This window comes from Ischnura elegans, chromosome 1 (assembly GCF_921293095.1).
Source record: "Ischnura elegans chromosome 1, ioIscEleg1.1, whole genome shotgun sequence".
Classification (NCBI taxonomy): domain Eukaryota; kingdom Metazoa; phylum Arthropoda; class Insecta; order Odonata; family Coenagrionidae; genus Ischnura; species Ischnura elegans.
This window is the reverse complement of record NC_060246.1, coordinates 94,983,691-94,999,672: the sequence shown is the minus strand read 5'-3', so window position 1 is coordinate 94,999,672 and position 15,982 is coordinate 94,983,691. Positions and strand designations below refer to the sequence as shown.

General features: G+C 39.8%; 1 protein-coding gene across 3 annotated transcripts in view; it reads right to left on the bottom strand.

Moving 5' to 3' along the window:
- The window catches only part of LOC124166613, a 313,116-nt gene that overhangs the window by 264,798 nt on the left and 32,336 nt on the right, over positions 1 to 15,982 (bottom strand). The gene's annotated exons all lie outside the window — the stretch shown is intronic.

The following is a 15,982-nucleotide window of genomic DNA, read 5'->3' as shown; positions in this document are numbered from 1 at the left end:
TGCTGGCTAAAATGAATTAATCATTTGCTACTAATTGTTTTGATACAATTTTTAGCTAAATTATAATTTAATTACTACAATTGTAGCCAATTGTAGACATTTTATTTGAAATAAGATATGCGGAGTATATTGCGGACTCTCACATTTATATCTTTCCCAGTAGTGGGATGAGTTATATTAATAAACTCTTTACATTTTCAAGGAAATGAGACTAAGCTGGAATCCAGACAGTGACAGTCTTACATACATGAAGGAGATGTTTATTACCATGAGAATAATTACTATTTCAGAGGTCGTCTAAATAAATAATTAGCCAATATGCAGAAAATGAATAAAACTCCACCTTCCATGCTACAAATATCAGATAAAAAATCTTAAAGCCCATTAAATATTTTTCCCCTCATCGTCTGGAACATCGAATCTTACTTAAATGGTAGTTGTAATATTTTAAATATACCGTAGAGCTTAAGGGAAAATCTTTAGCTACCACTACCATTAAAAATAACGTGATATTATACGTCGTTATAAAATGCGTAAAATTCACACTAAAAATGGTTTGTCAAAATAAGTTCAAGGTAGTTAAAACAACCTTACAGGCATATCCCTAAGCATGTATCACTCAATATTCAACTGTCTCTACCTTGCTTTTTCTCTGGAACCAGAGCACATAACAAATTATTTTATTTAACAACATAAACATTTCTTGGAATTAGAATTAAATGAAAAATAAAAAGAGATAAATTGGCAACCTCCCAACCGAAATAAGTGTATAATCTACAATGAGTCTGCTGATGAGTCAAGAGAAGTTTTAGCTGTTCGAAAAAGAAAATGGAATCTCCAAAAACCCTCGATGATGATTTAACCGGCGCCCGAAGTAGTTACGTCTTCACTGTACTATTAACATACAAAATAATTTATAAGCCAACGAATATATTACTTTACACCGAATTGAATACAGTTTTAAGAACACAAATTGCGAGTAGAGTTAAGAAACGAAGCGTAAATAAAACCGTAACAGAGAAACTAATGGGGTGAGAGAGACTGCGCTTTGATATTTTTCAAGATTTTTCATATATATCTGCTATAAAACGCATGGAATAACAAAGCACCAAAATTGCCCATGGGCTACTAGAAACACGTGAAACTAGGAGAAAAGTCATGAATTAAATGTCAATTTCAAATGTCACATACTTCGTCGCGTAGTTTCGTAAAAAACTCCAATGCCAAACCATAATTCGTAAATAAGAAAAGCACGAAAAAATGTTTATACTTCATTTATGAGGGTATCTATGATAACTTTGACGCACACGGGAGGAAGCCTATGAATAAACGATTGATGCGCGATCATAAATTATCCCAATGCCATCCTAGCATCGTCGTCGAAGGAAAATCGGTCCTTTCCTCTCTCTGCACCATCCTCGGTCTGCTAACACGGCGAGGAATGACTAATGCCAGCCAGAACAATCTCCGGAGAAGTAAGAAACTCCCTGAAGCGTGCGATATTTGCGTGTATGGGCAGGAATGCAAATAGCGTCCCCCATGGTTCCGTCCGCGTAGGAGAGAGGAAGTGAGGGATAGAGGGAGGAAGATATTGATAAAAGAGGACATTGGAATAGAATCGAGGGGTTCGGCAGACTGTTCTGCGTCACGATACAAGAGCCCGAGGAGGTCGAGAAGGACGAGGAGGAAGGGTCGGCGAGGCACGACACTGGAAAGGAATTATACTCACGGCGGAAAACTCCATGCGAGAGGCATCTGTGGTGCCCTTGGTGCACGCCAGATAAATCGAGAGCAATAGAAGCTAGCATAAAATAGGGATGACAAATCGAGGAATTGAGACGATTATTAAGAAATATGATACCTAATGTGAGTAGGCAAAATGCCATGAGTAAGTCTTCCAAGATGTACACATATGTAGTGCCTTTGAATTAAGGAAGAGAAACGATAGGCTGGGTATCAAGTAGCCAAGTCATGCTTGTATTCTTCGCGAATCGCCAACATGATTGCTAACACAGGATTCCTAGAAAGCAGTGTATATGATGATATAGCGACATGTGCCGTATGTGACAGACATAAAAGTATAATAACTGTTTAAATACTTAAACACCGACAGGTATTTTGAGTATGTATACAAGATCGAAAACATAGTACCAGTTAATTTTTTCACGAAAAAATCTTTCAAATAATAACATTTTCAAGGATATAATGGTATTTACAACTTCTTATAATGACGTAAATGGTAAATTTCTAAACAGATATTATTATTACTGGAAATACTATACCCACAAATCTGAGGAATAAAAGATAATTATTGCTTCAAGATTATTGCTACTACAAATTAAAATCTAAGGGAAAAAATTTCCGGGACTTAAACTTAAGTATTCGTTTTCTTGGAGCGGTTCATTAACATCGTAATCAGGACAGTTTCCGTATTGATTACTTCTTGCCATGCATTTGATGAAGTATCAATAATAAAATATGTGAAGACTGAGTGAGCATTTACACTTCTCTATACGGAGCGCAGTGGGCAAGAAATTGGAGATATCCGAAACTCAACCAACTACATAATTCACTCCCTCACACTACAATCCCCCCTTCAAGAGTTTAAAAATGGGCGATTGAAACGTTCTCTTAGTTTAGAAAGTAATAAGGAAAAAGAACCAAAGTATGCCCACGATGGTCGATCGCGAATGAGCTTCGCACTGAAAGGAAACTACACATTAGCCTGTGGGGAAGTGTGTTAGGAAACTATTATAAGGAAAGTGTTTTGGAAGATAGCGGGACCAAGGGAATGATCCAAGATTTGGGTTCCGAAGGGAAGACGTAGGGAAAAGTGCCACTCTGTTTCAGTAAGCTGGCGGAGCATTAATGAGATTATATGCACCTGTAGGTAGGTTGGTGAGTTAGAAAGTCGGATGGATTAAACACAATGGAGTTTTCGTTCTTTCCCTCTTCAACCTAACCCTTTATGCAAGACAAAGATGAAAACTACTCAGGTATTTAGACTCAGAATAAATATCCAGGATGTTATGTAATGTCATGTAAAACTAGTTATTACTCTGATATTTATAATGTTAATTAAAATCAGGACTCGCAATGGACTACCTCATGGATTAGTGCAAAGGAAAAAGGCAGACAAATGAGAATGAATAAGTAGGCAATGTCGTAAGAACAGATATATTTTATGAATACCAATTATTCAAAAAGTAAGAATAATCCACAGAGAAAAAAATCATCCGGCTTGACCGGGATTCGAACCCGGATCCCCCGATTTCCGGTCGAGTGCTTTAGCCAGTTAAGCTACCGAGGCGTCATTCTTCCCTGTGGATAAATCATTCAACCGGAAATCGGGGGATCCGGGTTCGAATCCCGGTCAAGGCGGATAATTTTTTTCTCTACGGATCTTTCGCACGATTGTGCATTGCGGGTGACCCCGTGAAAATTATCACCGCGGCTAGTCCCAGTATACTTTAAACAAGTAAGAATAGTTTAAAGACAGTCAATTATCTCGTGAAGGGCCGTTTAATTATCAATATCTCAATTAAACCTTAAAGAAAATTAGCTTGCAGTTGTAAACAACAATTGATGAAGTACCCCTCCTAATGGATGTTTTCCTAGATTTCGTCGCCAGCAGGTCCAGAGCAGCTATATAAGAAGTAGGAGGAGTTGAAAAATAGAAGGATCGGGGGTAAATGCACGAATTTTTCGATAGAGAATCCTCCAATTTGCATCGATAAATACATTGTAACTAACCGCGCATTTATAAGTATTTACAAAAGTTGCCACTTATGCTGGTGACGGTAGCTTAATCCGAATTTAATGTTTTAATGAGCTATAATTAGAACTGTTAACTGCAATTCATATTCCAGATGGTATTATAAATCCTCTTCATAACTCTTCAACGCTATTCCTTGCTAGTACAAATACTATACTGCAAACTTTGGGAATATATGGATCACTCTGTGCTCACCGTCACGAATGGCAGCGAACCAAGTGGAAGCATAATCAAGTGTCCACGGGACGTCCTGGGGTCATCTCTAAGCTGTCTCCCTTTGAGTGGATGGGGAAAAAATGACGGAGGAGGTGTGGGAGAGAATCGCAGAGTTGATGGGGCAGGGAAGAGACCGTGACTTATGCACGCTGTCACGTGCGTACGCGCGAAAGATATCCCGGCTATTGTAGAGAGATACGTACACCACAAACTCGCCCTACTAAAGCACACCAGGCGGCGGGAGGAGAGGGAGATTTGCCCAGGTTCACTCAAAAGGAACGTGAAAAATCATCTTGCACCTTACGAAGAAGGCGTGCTCTTATACATGCTGCGAGCGCAGTGTATAAATATGCTCCCGTGATATCCATCCTTCCCCTTCTTCCCTGGTACCTCTCTTCATGTCTCTTCGAAATAGGCGCCATGTCTACCTGCGAGGATGCAAAGCAATAACCGAGGAAATTACAAGGCCCTATGCTTTGAGGAAATATAAATTGAACGTAGACATAGGCGGATCTAGGGGGGGTACGGGGGCACGTGCTCCCCCCTGAACCCTAAAAAAAATATGCAAGATTTTTAATACGCTCCCGTTATCATTGCGTTCGTATGTTGTACGGGGTATCCCCCCCCAGAACAAAATCCTGGATACGGCCTTGCTTGTGCCCCCCCAGAAAGAAATCCTGGATACACCCCTGAACGTAGAGAAAGTAGTGCAAGAAGTAGCGAATTCCAGGGTTGCATCGTGGAACTCGACACTTTTTAAAATCGAAGATATTATCATTGATGAAGAATGATCGCAGGCTTTCCCGATGTATAGTATCGTGGAAAGTGAACAAGTCGTCCATCGTCACACTTGACGTGCCCTGATGACGATGGTCATCGAAATGTCGGGCGTCAAAATGTCGAGAACCCTACCACATGGAAATCCCGGATATCATTGATGCTTTTTCTAGTAGGTGCACAAAAAATGCAACGGCATTAGCTGGCGGCGACGCAGGCAATCGTAGCAGAGTCAAGTAAACCTTTTTCCCGATTGATAATTCATCTTATCACAACAATTTTTTATTTAACACGGGTAAATATTGGAAGAAGTTAGAATCTTACAGTCTGAATTGAAACGAGTAAATGAACATTTTCAGAGGATTACTCATCCCAACTAGTATGAGGAAAGCCTGCAAATAGAGAAATTAATCCGTTGCACATCACTTCAAAAAGGTCTATCTTGCGGAAGACCAAAAAAAAGTGCGGAGAAGACCAGTATTTTATTGTTCTCCATCTTAATTCCGAACCATTGACTACGAATTTCATTGCGCAAGACTTATTACAAAAAATTAATATAGCAAATTTTTCGTCCTATTGTAGCTCCTCCATAATTTACCCGAAAATATACATGCGGATGGATATTTAAATGAATCCGGAAACAGTTCGATATATTACATTCGTAAAATGTTTACTAGAACCGATTACAAAAAAATGAAGCTTGTATGGGGGAACCTGGTCATCGTCCTCTTTACACCAATACCGGTGGAGATATATTTAGATAGAAAATCGATGGGAAGGCCAACATTTTAACGAGACATCGCTAGGAGAACGATAATATCTCTCGACCTCATACAGGATTTAAAAACGGCATGCAGGATATCGACAGTTAGGTAAAGCACGCACCGTAATTCCTAAGAATCCAAGGATGAACGAGTGCCACAGTAGAATCAGATAGTTGGCTAAGGTCAGGAACGATCGTTCAAATATTGTCTTATGACAGCGAAAAATTTCATAAGTATCCGTTCAATGTCATATAATTCATCAGGAAGAAGAATTCACATGAGCTAATCCATTTCAATGATCTGGAATTTAAATCTGATGCCACTTGGAGGATTTGGTTCTCAGAAAGTCGATAAAAAATACGGAGGCAACCAGCAAAAATAAATAGTACTATAATGTATTAAATTCAAATGCTGCTGAAAATAGAGAGAATAAAATTGGTTCACATTATAAATAAAAGGCTATAATCATGTGTAAATTGTCAACGCAAACGTGGTTTCTTCCGTTTTTTCGGTATTTTCAAGAAAAAAAAATTCACCCAAAGGTTAAACACTGAGGAATGCTAATCCAAAATTTGTGCCAGTAAGCTAGAGTGAGGTCCAGTGAGGAAATATCTAGATTCCAACGACCTATAGTGAGCGTAATGTATTATCACAGCTGAGATGGCCATAAAAATATGCTCATCAGGCGCGTGTATTGCTAGCTATTCAAAGTTCTTAATAATATAATAATAGCCGGTACTTATAATGCCCAAGGGAATTACACAACTGATCACAAAGCGGCAGGGAAGTTTATAAGCGAACTACTCACATAAATGCAGGATATTTCTGAGCGTTTCCTTCAAATACGGACGATGTACCGCTCTTTAAAAGGGGCTCTATCGCATTACATCCTTACTAAGTATCTATTTAACTACCACCTAGCCTGTTTCCTCAATACTGCCATGATTTGCCACCACTCCACCAATATGCTGTAAAACCACTTCATTGCGCTATAAAGTACGGCGATGTCTCACTCCCCCCTAATGATATTCAATTGCGGTGTCGGCTTAAGCTGACTTACGGGGATTACACATTTCATGCCCGGCTTCGAGAAAGAGTCGTGCGGGAGAGCAAGGAACAAGCAGGAAATAATGCCTTTCGCTCCAGAAAACACTCCGGTCGCTACGGCGCGGCGGCGACGGCGCCGGCTACGTTATCCCTTTATTAACGGGCGGACAAAAAACTTAGAATCGAAATTTATGAGAGATGTCGCTCCTGGTGCTACGGTACATAGGCGATCCAGTTGACAAGCAATCCTGCGCACCAAGTTCCAACCCCTACAGTTTTGCATGCGGAAAGTGAGATAGTATGAGGGCGAATGTGCATTCGGCACGCATCCCCTTATACATATAGCTTTGCTTCCCCTTAGTCCTGAGATATTTGCCATATTTTTTTTAATCTCCCAAATCAAAGTTGGAATGTGAATTCGACATGAGTTTCGTCTCGCCTTTCCCTGCGCTGGGTCCTAAAATATCGTCCAGCTATTTAATCCCACTTATTCATACGCTCATCTCTCTCGTTACCGAACGCCTATCAAATATATATTCTCTCTCACTCTCTTGAATTTCTTTCAGCCGTTACACCGTCCCTTAACCTCCTTTTCGCGGTCCGAATTAATTTCATATGCAGGCATCCGGCCAACATCCTTTACTGAAATGACACGCGCTTAGCAGCGGGTGGTTGGCGAGGTGGGGAGACCTGCAACCTACGCCCTCTCCTGAACCAATTATTTATTGCCCCCGAACGGGAGGCGTGCTTCCAGCCGCGCCCGACACGCGGCGCGGACCTACTTGCCAATGCGGAAGGCGAAAGAATGAAGGGGAAAAACAAAAGAGAGTGGAAAACAAAAAGCTATTATGATGATAATGACATAGAGGATGTTTGTGTAAAGTCGCGCGCAAAAAAAATGATTATACGGGAGTAGTCAATTCATCGTGCAGTATTCCTTCTCAATGGTGCTAACAGAATGAAGCGAGGGTACTCATTGGTGGATACACAAAACACACATGCCAACAAACTTATTCGAATGGTATTGGATCCAACTCATTCATAATGGAACGGCAGCGTGTCTTTCTCAGAACACAGCGTCTCTTTTTCAGGTCAGCCTGAAATTTTGGAAGTTGATAATTTATTATCGGACCACGATATGAAAAATGAGAATTGATCAACTCGCATGACAAATGGTAGAAAAAGGGTCTAACCGTGAATGAGAACCCCTTCCTGAGAACTTCCATTCTCAAGAACAAATAATACTATTTGTAAATACCCAAACCAGTTTAAAAATTTTGAGCTCGTCATTATCAAGACCTTTTTAAGTGGAATTTTCAAAAAGTGTTATTTTTTCATGAAAATTAAGGTATCAAAATACCGCAAAGTGACGTCGTCAGTCCCTTCTGTTATTCCTGAAATGAATGAATAATTACTTGAAGGATATTCAATATTAAAGAACGTTCATAAAATAGAATATCAATCATTGGACATCCCTTCTATTCCTAAAGCTTATTGTAGCACAAACCCTAAACACCAGCGAAATAATTACTTTTGACAGCGGATAAATGATTGAGTCAATAGAAAAATGCACCTATACTGTTACTCGAGAGTTTAGGTTTCACCCTGATGTATTCTATTTCATAATATAACTAATAACTTCAGGCTTTACTTTGTGAAACCTATCCATATTGGAAGTAAGGAAATAAAACTTTGTAAGGTTCACTGTTATTTAATTATGGGCACGACCCGGGTTTCGTAACTTGGTTACATCGTCAGGTGACTGATCTTGCATGCATCATACATTTATACACAAAGTACACAAGTGACTGTGAGGACATCTATCGGAAAGGAAAAGGACTGGTTGAAAGAGCGGGTTCACTTGGAATTCCGCTTGAAATCTAACCGCATATTGATTTTGACCTTTCAAGCAACAGATATCTCACATCGAGCTCCTTCAATTCTTGCAACTCAATGTTACTGCTACTTTAAGCTCTTAATCAATCAACAATGTGAGTGCTTTGAGGATAAAGAAGATTCTCGCTCACGTTCACCACACATCCTTACAACAACAAGGTAGACACGTTCATTAAGATAAAGAACCTCCATTAATATCCCAAGAGGCGACTGAAAATTACACACCGTAGGTAATGTCAAGAATTTGAGACCGAGACTTCGCTGAGTGCCTTCTTTCATAGAATTTGATGACAAAATAATCTCAATGTTTAAAGTTCTTAGCTTGAACAAACGAGTCGAATCATGGCGAAACATTAACGGCATCATAAAATTGTACTTAGGACGGCTGCTGAGTCACTCAAGATCGTCGTACGTACTGTAGATAGAACTTGTTTTCTCTTATATCTTCAAAGCCTTTTAAGAATATTCTCCCTGGCAAAAATTGCATCTAGCAAAGCTAAGCAAGAGAGGAAAAAAAACTTTTCAAACTAACGAATTCATTAAATTCGCTATTTCCCATTAAATAGTTATTAATTAACTAATATAAAAACTTTGAATATTTCTTAATGCCGTGCATTAAAAGAACAAAGGTTACCCTAAAATGGATCTAACGTGCCTACCTCGAAAGCGAACTCAAGCTTGTGCCGCGCCATTAATCCAGCGCCGCCATATCCATCAGGAGAGGCAATTAAAACCCATGAGGTATAATAGGAATGGTTGAAACGTTAATACGCCTATCGTATTTTATGGGAAACCCAAACGCCGGATCTGAAGTGTTGTCATAAAAAAGAGAGCTGAAGATGAATTCACCATCCGAGTAATACTTAATGGGCTGCAGCATGGGTAGGAAATCAAACGCTTTTAGCGTCCTTAAAATCTAGCTTTTTCTACCTCCGGCGCCTCGCCACTTTTATTTACCGATTATTTTAACGAAAACACACTTATTCTCTTCCTTCATTTCTGAAATATAATAAGACTACACTTTCACTTCGATGCCCCGAGCCCGCTGAAGAATAAATAACTATGGTACCTAAGAATGGGTACATAATAGGTACATAATAGGGATTAGAGATACTATTTAGATTTTAGTCGAAAATCGATCATTTCACTCAAACTTTCGATTGAATAAAAGTCGATTCAAAACGTGAGCGCGCTTTATTTTGCAGGAATTGCTGTGAAAGGCGAAAAACAAGCCCTCCTCCTGATTGATTGTAGTATTTACTGTCCGTCTACAATGTTAGGAAAAAATACTTATAAAAAGTCGCTGAGCGTAAAATATGTTAAATAGAGCGTTGAGCATACTCAATTGCACGTCGTGTTGCCAAAATGCAGATAATGACTGAGTCGTAAAAAATACAGTGCCTACCTTCAAAACTGAAAGTCATCACATTCTCATCACCTCTTCATTTATGTTGTTTCATGAATTAACAATCACTTTTTATATTTGTAAAATGTTTAGTTCGTCAAAGGATTCAATACATAACCGTTGCGTTATTTATTGATGTTCATTTTGCTGCATATCATCCGTCGCTCTTTTCTCGCCCCACGTGCTCTCGCGTTTCATGGAAAGCGCTTTAACAACTTAAAAAAAATATATTGTATAAATAAATTTAAATATATACAGTTCTCATCCCTCGTGCTTCCACTAACCCATATTTTGCATTTCGGTACAACAGCACATATGCATTTCAGCAGAAAATAACTTCATCGTTAAAAAAGATCTATGTCGATTTTTCGATGAATTTGGGCAAAAAAATCGAACTTTTAGGCAATCAGTTTTGAAGACCAAAATCGAAATTCGATTAATGGCAAATCGATACTAGATTTAAAGTACCAAACCCTAACACAAACGATGCTCTTCGAGCTCGCTTAAGTTTAATGAAGACGGCATCTATATAAAGAAGGAGCCATTGGTATTTCCTATTGAATTTCACGAATAAAAACTTAAATAATAGTACGTACATGAATCCCTAACTTTCACGAGCAGGCTCACGGGGAAATGCTCGATGCGAGCGTGAGGTCTCTAGTTTCCCACTCGACGAACCCGGGTTTGATTTCAAAAGATAGCACAGCTTTTCGCCGGTCTACGCCGGCATTCCATACCCGTCCTGTTTTGTTTTATGAAGCAATAAAGTGTAGTTGCCCTTCACTTGGACGCAATCTAAATTTTTAGTAGTCCCTGCAGAGAATATCGTTCGCAGGGAACGGCCAAGGATGGGCTGCAACACAGTCACTCTTTCCTCTTCTTTCCAAATGCATTGGGGAATCGAGTTGGTCGAATTTAAAGGAATCTTAATTAATTGTTTCCTTTCAAAATTAATTGAAAATCATTAGCATTGATGCATGATCATGATTATAGATGCGTGAAAATCGCAAATGCGATATAGATGCGATGTGCGCAAATAAATGCGATGACTGGACTTTTATGATATTTTTACGGAAATTTGCCTTTTCGACGGCAAAATTCGTACATTTTGTGCAGAGCGCGGTTTAAATGCTCCGCCGACACTCACCGCTTAAAGCATGTGAGCGACTGGCCAGCTACTAGTTGGCTGGGACTCTACGTGGCCGCGGGCTAGCTACACCTGCGCCACTATATGTCTTGTTCCTTAATTTATTATTGTTCTACAACATAGTCATTTAAAATTTTCTGTATTTGGCCATATAACTGTGTTTCACTACATTTTACCTTCATCTACCTCATTATGAAAATAAAAAATGGACGCTACAAAATGCGGTAAACTGTTATTGAAAGTGCGATAAAATAAAAATGAAAGTGCGAATTTCACGTATCTCTAATCATAGCAACGGGGATTCAATATACTAGGGTTATCTTGGTAACTTTTTAGATGCGCATTTCATCAACTATAATTACAAGGTCTAACCATCGAATAGTTATCAATTAGCTTCGCACAAACTAAGAATATTACTCAATCAATATGTTCACCGGAGATAGATTAACTTCATTAGAAATTTTTTAAGGTGAATAATAACGAGTTTGAAAACCGCATGCCTCAGAAACGATAAGGTTGTGTGTACCTACTATAAATGCATTACAGCAGCATATAAATTTAGTATTGCTTAGCTTATTAAATGACACCTTAGTTAAAAAATGAGGCAAACATTGTAACATATTTATTATTGTCTCCTGAAGTTAATTAAGATAGACTCTTTATTAGGCCTACAGCCCTTAGTAATGTTTCCAAGCTTGCAATTATTCAGGCACATGATATTAAATGAAAATTTCATTGCACCGCACTAGACCTTCCTTCGCGGTTTTTGCATGACTTTGGCCTCAGAAGAGCAATCGACGATCATATCATATATATCATGCCCATTGATATAAACATCGCAGAAAAAAGGAGTTGAAAATGTATCAACGCGACTGCAAGCCACTTCTTATGCATTCCCGGAGTTCGTGTAAATGAACGTGCATAAGTATGACTTGTACATCTGGAATACGATAGGTGGGGGCTCCCTCTCCGCCGATCGAGAATCCGCGATGTAAGCTCGGATCAACGAAGGGTCGCATCTCGACACTTCTTCATAATCCTTAAGAGATTATATTATGCGACCACATTAGCAACCGAGTTCACATCATCCTACTCACGAGATCGTATTGCTGCCGCATCATCGTCTTTGGCACCAAAGGATAACTGATATATAACGAAACCGATAACCATATACTATAACCAACTATATGACTCCAAATACTTCTATTGCATCATTGTGGTCGATCTAAACGGTGCCTCATTAGTTCAAATGCTGGAGAGCGTATTAGTTTCCTAATTTGGAAAGTTTCGCAGGGAATGGAGCTTAAAAATTTAAAATTTTAGCTTAATGGGTTGCAGTGGCGCCGACTCCATGGGGCCTGAGGGGGCCCGAGCCCCCTCAAAAATTCGCTATGGATGTGAGGAAAAAATGTGTCAGGACTGTCGATTTTCCCCGGAGTGTCCAGATATCGAGATTCGAGTTATCAGGGTTCTAATTTTGATCATACGACTCTTCTAAAATGCTTAATAAACTTAAAACTCACTACTTATAAAATTTCACGGGGCAAGATACCCGGTTTGGGCCCCCGCAATATTTTTTGTAAGTCGGCAACCCTGCTGATAACCACATTTAACCAACTATATGATTCAAAATACTTCTATTGTATCATTGTGGTCGATCTAAACTCATTAGTTCAAATGCTGGAGAGCGTATTAGTTTGGAAAGTTTCTCAGGGAAGGGGGCCTTGAAAATTTAAAATTTTAGCTTAATGGGTCGTCTTTATTAACCCACTGCAAATTTTTTCTTACACTTATGAAAATAACTCCATTATTGTCAATGAGGCAACCATATTATAGAACCTAAGAATTTATTTCCCCCTCATCAAACTTCACGTCTCAAACGTAACAAATGTGCATTGATTCCGTATATTCAACCCAACCTATTTATAATTTTCTTCTACCGATTTCAATCCCCCAGGATTTGTTTGCTACATCATTCCTTCTCTCTCTCTACATTCTATCTTACTTTGGAACACTCTCCCTTTCGAAAAATTATCCTCATCTCTTATCCTTCATTAATTGCGCCCATGAATGGACAGTTTTCTTCAGTATCTCTTTCCATCCAACATCCCTTCTAGAATTATTAGCTGCCATAATTTTCTTATAATAATGAACTCAATTTTAATCAGCGTATCCAATGGAACGACAAAATCGTCATCAATAGTTGTCAACGTGTTCCATCAATTTGCCTCTCATTTCGGCAGAAACTGTAGAGAAACCATCCTGGTCCAAACCCATCCGAAAAGAGTCGAAAATTTCTCGGCGAGGATCAAGACCTCCCCACTGACTGAGCAAGCGCTTCTTCGATTACCTTCGCCATGTTTTATAATCATCAACATAAGATTAAAAATGGTTTTCCCATCGTAAAGTTCATTGGAAACTTATGTATATTCCAACGTTTACAAGCCGCATAAGGATTTTTCGGATTCAAAAACGCAGGGATAAGGTTGTAACGTTTTTTTTATTTCCCTCTTCAATGGTTCACAAATATTTTTATTACACTTTATAAACAAACTCGGGAGCAAAGAGACACCCGCACGCCACAGCTATTGCAATCCTATCAACTCCTCCTACATTCCATCCCGCGCCGTCAACAACAATCGCCCCAATCCATCTCTGCTGCTCATTATTGCCCGCTTCATTGTCCTCCCATCAATCGTCATATCCAATCCAAAACAACTCAAAACTAAGTGTTACAAGGTGAATCCATATTAAAACGATTGATTAACCGGAGGTGGAAATGACTGGTATGTTGGCTTTTCGCCTCAAATATTTGACACCTTTCAATAATATATAATCCATCGCCCATGTCCACTCGATTCGGGTCCGAGCGAGATCAATAGGGGGCGCAGTGCGCAGAGCGTGAGGACTTAAACATGCGACGGTAGACTTGAGACACTTATGATCCATTCCCGTGGGCAGCCACTCCCCTCGCCAAACAACGCCACCGCATAGCTCAAGTGCCGAGACGAGGGAGAGGGAGTAGGAACGAGACGCAGACATGGAAGACGACGGTTAAGAGGGTGGAGCGCAAGGTGGTGGAAGGATGATGGTATTTAGACGGCTGCGGGCGGCAGAAGCCGCTGCAGAGTAACAAGTCGAGACGTCGTCGTAGCTTGGGAGAGGCGAGTGAGGGTGTAAACATGTTTCCAAAGGCACGACCTATCCACTGACTTAGCATGCGCTTCTTCGGTTACCTTCGCCATGTTTTCTAATCATCTAAGATTAACAATGGGCTTCCCATCAAACAGTCCGTGGAGAACTTATCTATATTTCAGCATTTTCAAGCCACCCAAGGATTTTTCGGATTCAGAATCGCAGGGATAGGTTGGTTGTAAAGCGATTGATGAGGGCGAGTATGAGAATGTTTCTACAGGCACGACCCATTCACTGACTTAGAATGAGCTTCATCGATTACCTTCGCTATGTTTTCAAATCATCTAAGATTAATAATGGGTTTCCCATCAAACAGTCCGTAGGGAACTTATTGATATTCCAGCGTTTGATTGCCACCTTAGGATATTTTTTCAAATTCAAAATCATAGGGATAAAGTGGATTTTTATTAAAGCGATTGATGAACCGTTGTAGAGGTGACTAGGTATGTTGGTTTTCCGCTTTCAAATTTTTGTACCAGCGCGTGTTTATTCAGCAAATATCCGACTCCCGCTGAGAAAGACCAAGATAGGCATTTCAATTACAATTTTTCTCATGTAGAACAGCATTTTTAAATAGCTCTCTCGCTATGATTCAGTAAAGGCCGTTTTACACGGGGCACGGAATTGCGCAGGTTAGAGCTGCATTAATTTCTAAAATGGCGTGAAATTGCGCGAATGCATGAACGAAATTAGAACAGGAGCTATTTTGCCGTCATCGCATCATTTACACGACGCAATTTTGATTGCGCCTTCGCACGTACGTCAGATTGCGCAATTCCGTATACCCTGTAAAACGACCTTAAGAAAAGACTTAGTGCGTTGGCGAATTCTTAGGTCCTCTCACAGGTAGGGTGGTACACGTCACCAAGGATACATATGCATTTGTATATCTAGAAGAGAGGGGATGAAATTTACCACCAAAATGGTTTGCATGACATTATTCGTTGCATGATTTCATCATTATTTGGATTATCTAAACTGAAATGATATATTTCATCGCAATGCAAACGAATTTGCTATGCAAAGAGAGAGGATGAAATTTACCAGCAAAATAGTTTTTATGACATTCTTCCGAGCATATTTTATTACTATTTCCTTTACCTAAATTTGGTTAAGATTGGATTCAATCGATTCAGCTTTTACTTTGTGAAAATCCCTGTTGAAATGAAAAAATACACAACCTTGGTAACTTTTCGCTGTAACATTATTTATTGGGACTCGTATTGGTAAAGTACCAATAAATAATTTTCCAGTGAAAAGTTACCAAGGTTGTGTATTTTCATTGGTTAAGATTTTTCACCGCAATGCAAACAAATCTAATACATGACACACTAACCGAGGTTTTTACATAGAAACAGGAGGTATCTTCCTGCCATTCCTCGCCAAAACACCGGCACGAAACCTTCGCGACAGACAAAAGGACGCTGATCAGCAGCATTGGTGGACATTGGAAGGGAAGAGACGCAAACGGGCCAGAAGGGGAAGAATCGGTTGGTGGTGGAAGGCGATTCAAACAAGAGGAGCGGGAGAGTTTTTTTTTCGGTTGGGAAATCCTCCGTGGTGGGTAGAAGGGGGGAGAGGCAGGTCCGATGGCGGTATGGGGACGAGGGAGGGCATCCCAAGAGTTTGGAGGCAGAGGTTTTGATAGCAACCGGTCCGGGGGTGCGATCGGGGTGGGGGTGAGGAGAGGACACTTTTTTTTTAAGGAGTGATCGGAAGAGAGTGGAACGCAGGGAGCGGTACACGGTGGAAACAACATG